Source organism: Micropterus dolomieu, linkage group LG08 (genome assembly GCF_021292245.1).
Source record: "Micropterus dolomieu isolate WLL.071019.BEF.003 ecotype Adirondacks linkage group LG08, ASM2129224v1, whole genome shotgun sequence".
NCBI lineage: Eukaryota > Metazoa > Chordata > Actinopteri > Centrarchiformes > Centrarchidae > Micropterus > Micropterus dolomieu.
In genome coordinates this window covers 4,894,159-4,907,723 of record NC_060157.1, presented here as the reverse complement: position 1 = coordinate 4,907,723, position 13,565 = coordinate 4,894,159, and the positions used below count along the sequence as shown (strand labels likewise).

Sequence of the window (13,565 nt, the reverse complement as noted above, 5' to 3'; positions counted from 1 at the left end):
GGAGACATTCACAAACAACAGCAATTCTTTTTTTTATCTCCTTTGTTCTGAGGACATTCTGACTAAATTCTATTTTCCTTTCTTCCTCTCAGTAAAGTTTGTAATTTTCTCTGTCCGGCATTTAACCATATACTGCTGTTTCTTTTATATAATATAGACAAATGTCAGCTGAGGTTGCTATGGTAACAACACACACATTAGAAACTCTGGCTAAAACTTCAGAATTATAAATTAACCACACCACAGGAAAAGCTACACACAGTCCCTTTTTGTAAATTGTGGGAAGAAATTAAAATAAAATGTTACCCCCACAGTCATGAGCAGTTATTGATCAGTCTGTCACATCATGCTAGTTATCACAGCCATGAATCAACCTTTAGAAAAGGTGCTACTTTTTTAACCGTTGGAGAGTATGGAGTATGGAGATTAGCCCCAAAATCAATGAATGCACACAGAAGCATTAACATATGTATTTTGGGATTTAAATACAAATGTCTCTCTCCACAAAAATGTTGTTCAGTGCACACAGAAATATAAATTGTTCCAATTAAACCACAAATAAAAAAATATGGTTCACAAATATATTTCTGATGCACACGAAAATATCTATTTATGTATTTAAAAGTCTTTGCAATTTTCATCAAACATATTTGGATGTTGTTACATTTATCTAAAAACTGTTGAACCTGCACCCTGCACTGCATTTGTATGTGGTTTTTTGGGGAACTCCTATGCCCCTCTCAAATCATAAATGCATTTTTTTCAACAAGGAACCATCTGTAGCCAATCAGATGGCTCCTTCTGCCTTAGCCAATCATGTAAGCGTGAAAATTGCAAATACTTGAATATATAAAAACATACATTTGTAGATTTCGATTATATTTATTTAAAACAATTCATATTTATGTGTGCATCAGAAATACTTTGTGAACTGTATAATTTGTTTGTGTCCACTGAAAAATATTTTTGTGGAGTCATTTATATTCACAGTATACCCCTTAATCCTTCTGTGTGCATTCATATTGAGAATGGTCAAACTCCATTGGAGATAAGTACTTACACGATACAGTTTTAGTTGTCTTTTGGTTGTAGGCTCTAGAGATGGCAATGTCTATCTTGCGATACACAAGGTTGGTCCAGTCTGAAAATCTTTCTACAGGATGGATTGCTGTGAAAGTTTATATTCATGGTGCCCAGAGGATGTCTTCGGTGATCCCCTAAACCTTGTTCTAAATCACACAGGCTCCGCCCTCTATTGGACTCTATGGATACTACCTCCTCCAATCACACACACGCACTTGCCCACTGAAATTGTTATTGTGCACGTAGCCGACCAATAGGATGTTTGTAACGGGGTAGACCTGTATCAGCCAATTTTGAGTGCAGTGGTCGTGTGAGGGGTGAGCACTTAGTGTGAGTGTGCATTTGGTGGGTGTGGTTTTGCACTTGGGTTAATTGCATGGATATGGACTAATGGCAGACAGGTGTGCTTGGGCATGACATCCATCTGCAAACTATTTAACCAGCCACACACTAGGCTCAAGAGTCTTCTGTTTGTCTCCTGTGTGCAGTGTGCGGGTGTGCTGAGGCTGCTGATTCTTTGCAAGAGTGTGGTACACGGCTGGGTTGTGGTCTGGGGAGCTGCCAGTGTAGAGCCACCGCTACTCAGTAGAGTTACCAGAGGCCCAAGCAATGAGGCTACAACCAACCAGCCTGTGACCAACAGCAGACCCGTTCCTGTTGTGTTTGGCTTCGCCCACGCAGGCACGACGAACTGCAGGTCCGTTTAACAGTTTCCCCTATTTGAACTCTTTTTAACTATCTTAGCCTCAGTCTTGTTTTAACCCTTTGCATGTCTATTTTATACAAATAAATTTGGAGGTTATATTTTGTACAGCGTGTTCTATTGTTGCCCGCTTATTTTATACACTGGTTGGTCAATTGGGAACTAGTTTGGAGGTGTTACATGTTGCTATAGATCCGTGTGTGACGTATAAATAGCAGTGTCCCTACTGCCTCAGCATCCTTTTTTCTACAGCACACGGCGAACTGCTCACTGAATTCACCCCCTCCACAGATAGTCACCACTTCTATGAATTATTCTTTGCCATCTCACCCTCCAGTTAGGTGAACCGTTGATCGTCATTCTGAGCCATCCGTGACAGAGCCCTGGCCTGTGCCTCTGGTCTGGGGCTCTGTCACAAGGATGAGGCATCATATGCGCAATGCTGGTGTTGGACCAGCCTCTCCAGGTTTGGCTCCTGAAAAGGAGAGGCAGACACAGGCTGGTCTATCCGCTGAGGTCGTACAGACCATCCAAGTGGCTCTGCCAAGACTTGCTCCACCAAGCTAAGTGGTTGGGCTTTCAGCGCTGATGCTTTGAGAGGGAGACAGATCCGTCTACCTGTTCGGTGGTATAAATTTTCTCGATCCTGCAAGGTCTGATGGCGAAAAGGCTGCCGCACTCAACCATCAAGGTGTACACAGCAGCTATCTCTCCTGTCAGTCTTCACCCACCCCCTCGTCATACGCTTTCTGCAGGGTGTGAGAAGACAGCATCCAGTGTTGTGTCTCTTGGTACCTCAGCAGCACTTGCTGCTTGTGCCCTGAGCCCCAGGAGCATCCTCATTGAAAATTTTATCTCTCAAAAAACCTTGCTGCTAGCTTTCACCTCTGCTAAGAAGGTGAGTGAACCGTGTGCCCTGTCGCTTCACCCCAGCGGCATGCTGCTTTGTGGTAACCACAGTGCAGGTGGATTGAGATGAAACCCCTCCTTTGTTCTAAAGAACATAAGGAGCATGCTCAGGTCCAGGAACCCCCCCACCCAACTTAAGGTACAGGGAAGTGAGACTGTATCTTTTGTGTCCAGTGTGTGTGCTCTAACGTCCGATGTAGAGCACACAGCCCCCATTCGACGCACTGGTCAGCTGTTCAGCCGGCTGGCTTCGTCAGTGAGTCAGAGCTCGAAATGGGCGGGTACGCACTGGTACGCAGTACCACCACCTCGACATTTTACTCTTCGGCGTACCAGGACATTTTCTTGCGTACCGGGTATGCTCACAAGCTGCTCACAACTCTCCTCGGCCCTTTCCATATCAGGTTTTCTGGGCGATGCGTGACGCTCACCTGTTCCAGTTCTCGCCCGCCAGCTAATCTCTGTTGGTGGAGAGAGACGAGGGAGAAGAGAAGCTCGGGTGCCTTTGAAGCAGTGCCTAATGTAGCTCTTCAATGTCACTTTTCGTGAACCGACCAATCACAGCCTGGATGGGACGGGACATCTAAAATGTTGACAGATAGGTGTCATTTTCACTGTGCCCGTTTGTGCCTTTGTATCTTTCCATCCTTCTATATATGTCAGCATCTACTTAGATAGATAGATGGAAAAAACTTTTTTGCCACACTGTGGGCATGTCTGCTCTGTCGGTCTTATTATTGGTAGTCTTTTTTAGTTTCTGTCTTATAGTATGTTGGGTTTTGGGGTCGGTCCTGTCTGTTGTCCTTTAGTCCAGTATCTGTTATATAGTCTGTTGTGTCTTGGTATTTCCCTTATTTACTTTTCTGTTCCATGTTCATTGTTGTCCTGTTTCCCAGTCGGTTCCGTCTCTGTTCCCTACTCCTATCTGTTAGTCAGTTGTCATGTTTCCTGTTTTGAGGTTCGGTTCCTGGTCTTGTGTTCTGTTTGCCCTGTGTCTTAGCTCCTGCATCTTGGCTCCTAGTTCTGTGTCTCAGTTCATGTCTTAGTGTTTACTTTTGGTCTGTGTACCTCTGTTATTTTGCCCTTGTCTGCTCTATGTCCTCTTTAATCCCAGCTTCAGTCTGTTTTCATTGTTGGTTGTAGTCTTTGGTTATCGGTCTGTAATCATTTGTTATTTATATTCCTCTTATCTGTAACCTGTGTTCTGACTGTTCCTCCAGTATTCCTCTGCCTGGCTGTCTCCCTGCCTGCCTGTGTCTCGTTAGTCTCATGTCTGTCACCTGTGTTGCTCCCGCCCTGCTCGTTAGTCCCTGGTGTATATATGTTTGCTGTTTCTCCTCAATGACTGTTTTTCTCACCATGATTCAGTCAAGATTTTTAAATTTGCTGTTGATACCACTGTGGTGGGCCTCATCACTAATGATGATGAATCGGCTTACAAAAAAGTGTCCTTGCTGGCTGAGTGGTGCTCAACTAACAACTTGTCCCTCAACATCTCCAAAACCAAGGAGATGGTTGTCGATTTCAGGAATAAAAATAGTAAGTCGCTCCAGCCCCTGGTCATCAAGGACAAAACTGTGGAGAGGGTGGAAAGTTTCAGGTTCCTTGGGAACATCATATCCTCCAGTCTTAAATGGGACACCAATGTCAGTCAGATTGTTAAAAAAAGCTCACCAGCGACTCTTCTTTTTAAGACAACTTAGGAAATTTAAAGTGTCCCAGGCTCCACTTCTACAGAGCAGTGATAGAGAGTATACTTACTTTCTCCATCACTGTATGGTGGGGTAACTGCTCAGCAGATGATAAATCTGCACTGAATAGGGTAGTTAGGACAGCGTCAAGAATAATTGGGCTGGACCTCCCTAAGATCTGTGACATCTACAACACCCGTTTACTTAAAACTGGACTGAAAATACTTAAAGATTCTTTGCACACTGCTAACTCTCTTTTTACCCTTCTACCATCAGGCAGAAGCCCAAGAAGCATCAGATCTAGAACAAACCGTTATTCTAATTGCACTGCACACCAACAATCCTTATCTGCTTTGCCTATACAACTATGTCCTTCTCCTCAGTGTCACTAAATGTATTAGCACTTCGTCTGATTTTTGATTATCTGTTATATTTACTCATTAGTTTTGTGGTATTTAATGCTATGTTGTGATGTGTTTATTTTTGTCCAATATTGTCTTGTACTGTCCTGAATGAGCCAAATTACTAAAATGAATTCCAGGCGACTTGCGTCACTGTGGCAAATAAAGACTTGAACTTGAACAGTCCTTGTCTGGTCATTGCAGTGTGTTGTTGTTGTGTGTCCTGCTGCTGCCCCCTGTTGTAATGGTTGTAGCCTGCTTTGTCTCGTCTTCCTTGTTTCCTGCCTATTCCCCGCCAGTTCTTTGGATTTTGGTTCACACACCTGTTTCTGGATTTTTCTGTTGGATCACCTTTGTTTTCTTGGAGTGTTATTTTGGATTCCCTCTGCTCAGCCACTCTGTATGTAAGTGTGCTCGCCCTCAGTTTGTTCCATTAAACCTTTTGAACTGAACCTGTCAGCCTTGTGTCCTGCATTTGGGTCCTCCTACCTTCTCCACACCACAAACCCTGACACATTTCTCTAGTGCAACAATGAGGTTGGCATGCGGCAGAGATGGGGACTCGAGTTAGAGACTCGGACTCGAGTGTGACTTAAGTCGAACACACAGTGACTTCAGACATTGTACATTAGGCTACATGGTTGTGCTCTGTAAGTTAAAAACGGGTTACAGGTTTATTGTTGATTATGCAACGTCAGTTTTATTTAGTTAACGTTACACTGGGTTTAAGAGTCTGGGGAGTGTTTTTGACTTGCAGTATTTAATGAGCAATCAATAATTGCATTGCACATTACATGGTTGTGCTCTGTAAATGAAACAGGTTACAGTATTCCTTATAGCTATGCAGTTTTATAAGCAACCTGGATTGAACATAGCTGGTGATACAACAACCATGAGAGACTTGAGACTTCACTTTGACTCTAGCTCAGAGACTTGAGACTTCACTTGGACTCTAGCTCAAAGACTTGTGAGCATCTCTGGCATGCGGTTTTGAGTAAAATGTCTGAACACCTGTTGGATGGATTGTGACAACATTTAGTACAGACATTCGTGTCCTCCTTAGGACATGAATGCCTGTACTATTAATTATGCCTAAGGACTGTTGACATTTTCATCAGCTTCAGCTACACACTTTCAGCTATACTTTGCGTGTTGTGCTGGTTAGTAAATGTTAACATTTTAAACAATCATGGTAAACATGACACCTTATTGTGAGCATGTTAGCATTCAGACATTAGCGTTTAGCTCAAAGCACCCCTGTGCCAAACTACCACCTCACATAGTGGCTAGCATGGCTCTAGACTTTTAGTCTTTTTGCTGGATAAACTGTCCGAATGTGTAGATTTCTGAGACATAATTGATCTGCTCAATGTGCACAAGAGCATAAAGATTTGTTGTTGGTTTTGAAGATTTTCATCAGATTACCAGTGGATCTGTTGTACATAATCTCAGTTTGACAGTGTCGGTCGTTCAAATTAAAGACTGCAAGAGGCTCGTATTGTTGTTTTAGGGCCCATTCACACACAGAGCAGGGCATCACAAGAAAAACCCTTGATCTCCATGCATTTCAACGTAGAATGCGACTCATAGGATTCAGTTGGGGTATTGCTGCAACATGGCTAATCTTTTTTGTTGTTACTATTGAGATGTCTCTTCAGTGCACCTTACATGTCTTTAATTAGAATATAATAGGATTTTCTTTCTGCAATTAGACATGTCTGTGAGATCTGTGTGGGTGCACCTACAGTACACTGACAGTCAAACACATGAAATGTGTGAATGTGTCACCAAAATCATCAGTGACACCCCTGTACTGCACCTCCTTCAACTGTAGCACACTACTAGTCACCAAAACACTTGACTGCTTCATCACCGTGAAAAAGCACTTACTTTGCCTTAGGGAAAAGTCATTGCACCGATGTAGAGGTACACACAGCTCATAATCCACACTTGGTGTGAGGTGAGCTATGCTTCACACACTTAATTCATCCTGCACTTCTTCACAACACTGCTGAAGGCAGTTGTTGCTGTAATATTATAAAGAAGAAATAAATGAGTGCAATGACGCGGCTCCTAGCTGAGCTGCTGGTCTGTGTGTCATCATGCCTCCAGCATAATGACTGAACATAACACGCTGCTGACCAACTTCACTGCCTGGAGACACAAACAAGACTTGTATGATGTAAGCTGGCAGCCTCAGCTGAAGGCAGGCACTGAAAGATGATTTCAATGTGTGTAAAACGTTTGGTACAGTAGTTTCAGGCTTGAATTTTCAGAACAATACAGAAGGAGTTAGGGCAGCAGAATGACTAACTGTGTTCAGTGGGTAAACACTTCAGATGACACTTCCCTGTTTTCCATTAAGAGAATAAAATTTTGTTCATTTCCAAAACATTACATATTCATTTTGAAAAAAAATCACATGGCTAGGGACATTCTGAAAACTGCATTGTGCCCACTCTATTTTTTGACAAGCAAATGCTTCATTTTCTAATCACCATCATTATTTTGTGAGATATAAATTTTTAACTGATACATCCTATTGAAAGAAAATGCTACAGTCCCACAAAAAAACAAAGCACTAGTCCTTTAATGATACACAGTCACACCAGCAGATCTGATATTCACCTGACACTGCCTATAAATTGTGGGACTTGTTATATGTTTGGAAGATTTTAATATAAAAAGGGAAAAAAAGAGGTAGTAATCCATCATATGTGGTAACTTTGTAGATAATCCACTCAAACACATAAAGATACAGAAATTACAGCATTGCAGATTTAAGTAAAAGATGCTCATTTGTAAATTCATAAGTACATTTTAAGGATTGTACAGTTTATATGTTAATCTGTGTTTGTGTAGCAATGTTAAAATACATCAAATGTTTGCAACTGGGAATAAATCCTGACACAGTGATAAAACTAAAAGAACAAATGACAAATGCTTATGTAATCTCGTATTTTCAAAGGCTTATTTATCCTTAAAACCTGCTCAGAATTTGACAAAATGTCAGAATGTAAACACATTTTTTCAAAATGTCACATCAACCTTTGCTGAAGAAGAAAACAACATAATATTAGCCTATTTTCTTCAGTAGAATGCCAGTTTGATCATTATGCTTCCTGCTTTCTTTGGCATATAAAAAGCTCTTCTTTGTTGCTGTGAGTGATTACAAAAATGTATTTAAGTAGGGAACATGTTTGCTATTGCTTTCACGAAAGCAGGAAACAGTAATTTTAGCTATTTTTACCAGTTCTTCCATGGAATGACGATAAGGATGGGTGTGCTGCGTGGAGTTAGTAGATCAGAAACACATGGAGTGTGTTACCAACACCTCTTTTTTCATTTAAGTTATTTATGTTATATTTTTTACAAAAAACACACACTTTCCTAAAGATACACTGTGTCTAGAACAGGCAATTCTGTTTATTTGATGTCAAATTAAAATTTTATATTTCATTAAAAAGTATATAAATGTGTGAAACAAAAAGTCTTAGGTTACATATGTTACATAAATTGTGTAAGTTACACAAGTAACGTTACTTAAATTACGTAAGTCAACTGACTTACGTAGTTATTTTAACCCAAACCATGAATTTTTCCTAACTCCAAACAAGTAATTTTGGTGTCTAAACCTAAAGAACAACTTTAACAACATGTCGTTTCAAAATGGCGATGTTTTGCAATGTTAACGTTTTATTTTGAAAGTCTTACCGTATGTTGCATATGTATTTGCTAATTTGACCGCGGAGCCCTAAACGTTGAAAAGTGATGCTAAATGGATACCCAGGGCATTAATAAGCGATGTCAAGGGGTCTTGACCAAGCGTCAATATGTGACGAGTTTTTCTCCACTCATCATCTTTTAACTCTCCATCTTCTTTTTCTGTAATTTTTCTTTATTCTTCCTGTCCATTAGCTCTAGCCTTAATCTTAACATCAATTACCATCCACTCCGCTATACATGACACCCTCTATGTCTTATCAGTCTCTATCTCATCCTTTTACTCCTGTCATTCACTATCTCCCACTATCCGGCCGTCCTGCCTTTTCTCCCAAACATCCATTAATTCCATCGTCTGGTCTATCTAAACAGCACATCAAGCCCCTCAATTCAGCTCCAGGTATTTTTCTCTACCAATCTTTTCTTCATTGTCATCTGTCCCTGCCTCCTTTCCCTTCCTCCTTCTGCTCCTCCTCCTCTACTTACTGACTCCATATAATACCATCTATTCTGAGGCTGGATGTTAAATACCACCAAGTCATCTAACAATTATCCCCATGTTATATTCACAAAGGCCCTCTTCTTCTAGATAGGGAATTTTGTGTTTTGCAGAAACCTGTAATTTATCATGTGAAGCGTGTAATGAAGGATGGTCTTTCCCTTATTTTGTCGGTCCAACACTTTGCTCCAGAGAGAGACATCTCAGTAGTCAATGGATGCATTTATTTGAAATGTGATGTGGATTATTCATGGTGCCCAGAGGATGAATGAAGAAATGTTTCTGGTGATCTCCTAACCTGCCCCCTTTCACCACCTTGTATACAATTTAAAAAAAAAAATCATATTCTTAGACTCAAGGAATGTTTGTGAATGGTGACAAACCCAAAGTAGTCCTTGTGAAGACTAATGTAATGAACAGTGTACATACGAATGAAGATGTGAAGGGGATCAGTGATGTACTTAAATTTGTTGAATTACTGAATTTGCAGTGGACATATCTGTACATTTACTCTAATGTCAATAGGAAAGAGGGTCAATACAACCACATTTCAAAGACAGTGGAACCTGGAACATTTAACATTCAATTTGCAGTGTTTCACAAACTCTGTTAGATCTGGCTGCTATAAAGTGCCCTACGGACAACAAACTGTTCCTTCGTCCTCTCACTCCCTCCCTCCTTTTTCTCTTCAGCCCACCTTTTTTTCCCTTCCATCATCTCATCCATGAAATCACAGCACTCATTGAAGCATTAAATGCATTTCACTCCTTTGCCCCTTGTCTTCCTCTTTCCCTTCCTATATTTATCTTCCTCTAAAGCCCCTGTTCCTCATCTGCACCATCATCTGCCCTGTGTACACAATTTACAGACTTCCCCCATCAGACCAAACATACAGTACAACCAAACTTTACTCACCATGTCGTGAGACGTGTTTATATAACACACATTTACTCTTCTGTTAAAGTTTAATCTAATTACATGTAATATGCAGTCTTCTCTTCCTTGCAACTATTTCTTCCCCCTGCTCCCTGTTGCATTTTACAATTAAGTTAAATGTCATTTCAGCCTAAATGGAAAGTTCTGATTTTTTTTAAAAATTACTTTAGTACCTTCTACTTTCTCTGTAATTTGAATTATTTAACCTATTCACTACAAATGGTATAAACATTACATTACATTAAAAATGTTGTTTTTAAGCAACAAAGTTAGCAGAGTGGCCTGTGTGTGTACCATTAGGAAGTTTTCAGAACTGGCACTGCAAAAGATGATAACGCAAAAAAGTGAGGATGATCATGTATTGAGCATGAAAGTTAATTCTTTATTTGGTCATTTGACAACAGATGGTTATATCAACGATACCTCCAAATAAAATGACAAAATATATAATTTATTCACTAGAATGACAAAGTAGTGTAGTGTTTTCTGATCTGCTGTCATAATACTAAAGCTGATGATACACGGAGCAACTTTTAGAGCAATCGTGCACGGCAACGTTGCCGTCAATGGTAATGAGTAAAGATTACCGTCGTAATCCCCTTCCCCCACCACTCCGACACTCGCCTTCACAGCCCCAATCCGTTCAAAACATAGTCGGACTTGCCACTAGCAAGATTGCCCAGCAACATTGCTCAAAAAGTTGCCCTGTGTATCATCAGCTTTAGCGTCATAATTCAACACACTTTTGGAAACCTTGTAGCGTCATTTATGAACACTGTAAGCCAGTGTAGGCTATAGACAACAGAAAAGGCCAAGTAAGGACCGGGGTGAATGGATGTGAAAAAAAACAAATCAATATTGATATGTAACTGGTCATTTTCATATTTATTGTTGCTAACTTGATGGCGGAGCCCTACACATCCAAATATGATGCTAAAGGAGTTAAAAAGCAACACCAAGGGGTCTTGACCAAGTGTTGATATGTGACGAGGGAAAATGTGTTGGTCTATACGGTCATGTGATAACTAAAATATCTCCATGACAATTGAGCAACTCCATGTACTGAGGAAGGCCACAAGAACACATGACTTGGACTTTGTATTCAGAAGGTTTTGACTATTTAAGATTTTACTTTCATCCTCAATTCATCACCTTCACTTTTTGTGACTTCATCATTTTCTTGACTTTTTGTCAAGTCAAGAAGATTTTGAATTTTTCATTTTCAAGCAACTCTGATGATTTTCACAGCCTTCTGAAATGAACCAACTGCTGCATTGAAGGCAGAAAATCAATTTTAGATTATAATTTAAGAACGTAAGGAGTGGGGTTCTCTGAGTGTTATCTAGGAAGGAAAAAGAAACGTCTTTCAGAAACTCCACTGTCTTGTTGTTTTCTGGTCCATTAAAATCTTCAAAGCTTTCCTCTTACCTGAGTGAAGAAACTAGGAACAAACAGTTACTGTTCAGGGTTGCCTTCCTTTAAACTTGCTTCAGTCTGGATATTTTATTCATGAGAGTGCTCTAACACACTCCTTGCACTCACCTGTCTGTGTTTGTGCATTTAGTGCAGGGCTTGATCAGATTTTAGATTGGACCACCAGACTTATTTATTGATCTGTCCTCCCTCTGCCTTTTATTTATTACTTCCAGCTGTTCCTTAAGATTCAATGAATGGAGCCTGAACACAAACTCAGAGTGCTCAAAGAGTAGGTGTTGGATGCAATCAGGTAGTCTCAGACAATAAGTTTAAAGCAGTATTACTTTCAAACTTACTAATGGCAAACATTGTTTGGAAAATTTTAATTCGGGTGCTGGGTATAGATGAGAAGAACACGTGATCGGTATGCAAAAACAGATAACTTCGGGATCATTTGGTATTAAGGGCTGAACCTCTCCCATTCCCTAGCAAGCCTTTATTCCTCTTGCCTCTAACTTTGTCTTTTTGAAAACCCAAAACATGCAAGGAGAAAATTTCTGCCCTATTACCACATCCTTTAATTGGACACCTTATTTTAACCAAGATAATACAACTATTGTTAGCATTAAAAGAGTACTCCACCAAGCATTGGTATAACATTATTGGATTCACAATGGACAGCTTTTTAAAGTGTATTTGAGGCAGCAGAACCAGAGAGTCTTGATTCCACATAATCTTTTTCCTTGTTACCCATAATGCAACTCAACCACCTAGAGTTTGGCTGGATATTTGGGTGTGTTGTAGTAGCGGTCAATTTAGCATGAAGCTGGTAGCCTCATGCAGAGATGAGGAGTGATCTCCAGATGTCGGGTAAGCTTACGCACTCAGATTTTCATTTTCAGACTTGTAGTCTTCAGCAAACAAGTAAATTACTCCCTCTGGAGTTCCCCGGTTTAAACCCCCCCAACCACACACACGATGAGTCCCATCCATTGCATTTTGTCCGATTTTATTTTTTGATTGCAGCACAGACAGGTGTCTGAAAGGTGCTACATAAACTTTGCTTGCTCATCCACTGGAACACTGTGAAAGCCACATAGGAGCTGTAATTGTGGAGTGCAGTCAAAAACACACAGTAACAAACCAACCAAGTAAGGGTCCGTGTCTAAAGCGCCAGCGTCTTTTCAATTCATGCCAATGGAAGCGCCGCATTTTTCCAAGCTAGTAAAGACGGCAGGAGCGTGACGAGGTACTGAGCGTCTTTTCCGCGCTGGACACTGAGTGTTTTTTTTCCCTTGGTTGCTGAGTTGAAGTTTTCAACTTGGGGGAAAAACGCTGCACTCGCCAATGTCACTTTTTACCCAGCCATCCAGTCATAGTGCAGGAGGGGCGGGACAAACACCGCACCAAGCAGATCCGATCTTGAACGAAACAATGTGCCTCCTCGCCGAGGGGTTTCCTTGCCTGCAAAATCTCATAAATCCACGTACAGAGAGTCTGTGCTCATGTTTCAGGCTTCTCTTCATGCAGCGTAAAGGCCAGAGCAACCAGGGCCTAAACCAAGGGGGAACCTGGAAAAAGGAGGGAAACAATTAGCCAGGCTCAGCCTTACTGCATTAAAATACATTTAAACCCATGTATCAACTCACCACTTCTGAGATGGGTCATGAAGATACATCAATGGTCACAGGACAGGAGAAAAGGAGGTTCCTAACAGTGTCAAAGTGCAGGTAAGCAACAAACTGTTAAGGGAAAATAGATAGACCTGGGGACAAACACCAACCACAGCAGGGACAGATCAGGAAGCAGAGAGAGCAAGGGAACACAGGTGTCTTATACCCTCACCTAAAGGATTATTAGGAACACCTGTTCAATTTCTCATTAATGCAATTATCTAATCAACCAATCACATGGCAGTTGCTTCAGGGCATTTAGGGGTGTGGTCCTGGTCAAGACAATCTCCTGAACTCCAAACTGAATGTCAGAATGGGAAAGAAAGGTGATTTAAGCAATTTTGAGCGTAGCATGGTTGTTGGTGCCAGACGGGCCGGTCTGAGTATTTCACAATCTGCTCAGTTACTGGGATTTTCACGCACAACCATTTCTAGGGTTTACAAAGAATGTTGTGAAAAGGGAAAAACATCCAGTATGCGGCAGTCCTGTGGGCGAAAATGCCTCGTTGATGCTAGAGGTCAGAGGAGAAT

The 13,565-nt window shown here is 41.0% G+C and overlaps 1 long non-coding RNA gene across 1 annotated transcript; it reads right to left on the bottom strand.

Moving 5' to 3' along the window:
- Positions 1 to 12,351: 12,351 nt before the first annotated feature.
- Positions 12,352 to 13,149, bottom strand: LOC123975791. Its single transcript, XR_006826159.1, has 2 exons — positions 13,011 to 13,149; positions 12,352 to 12,932 (listed from the first exon to the last, which is right to left on the bottom strand). It is a non-coding gene; the product is annotated as an uncharacterized LOC123975791 (long non-coding RNA).
- Between the last annotated feature and the right edge of the window lie 416 nt (positions 13,150 to 13,565).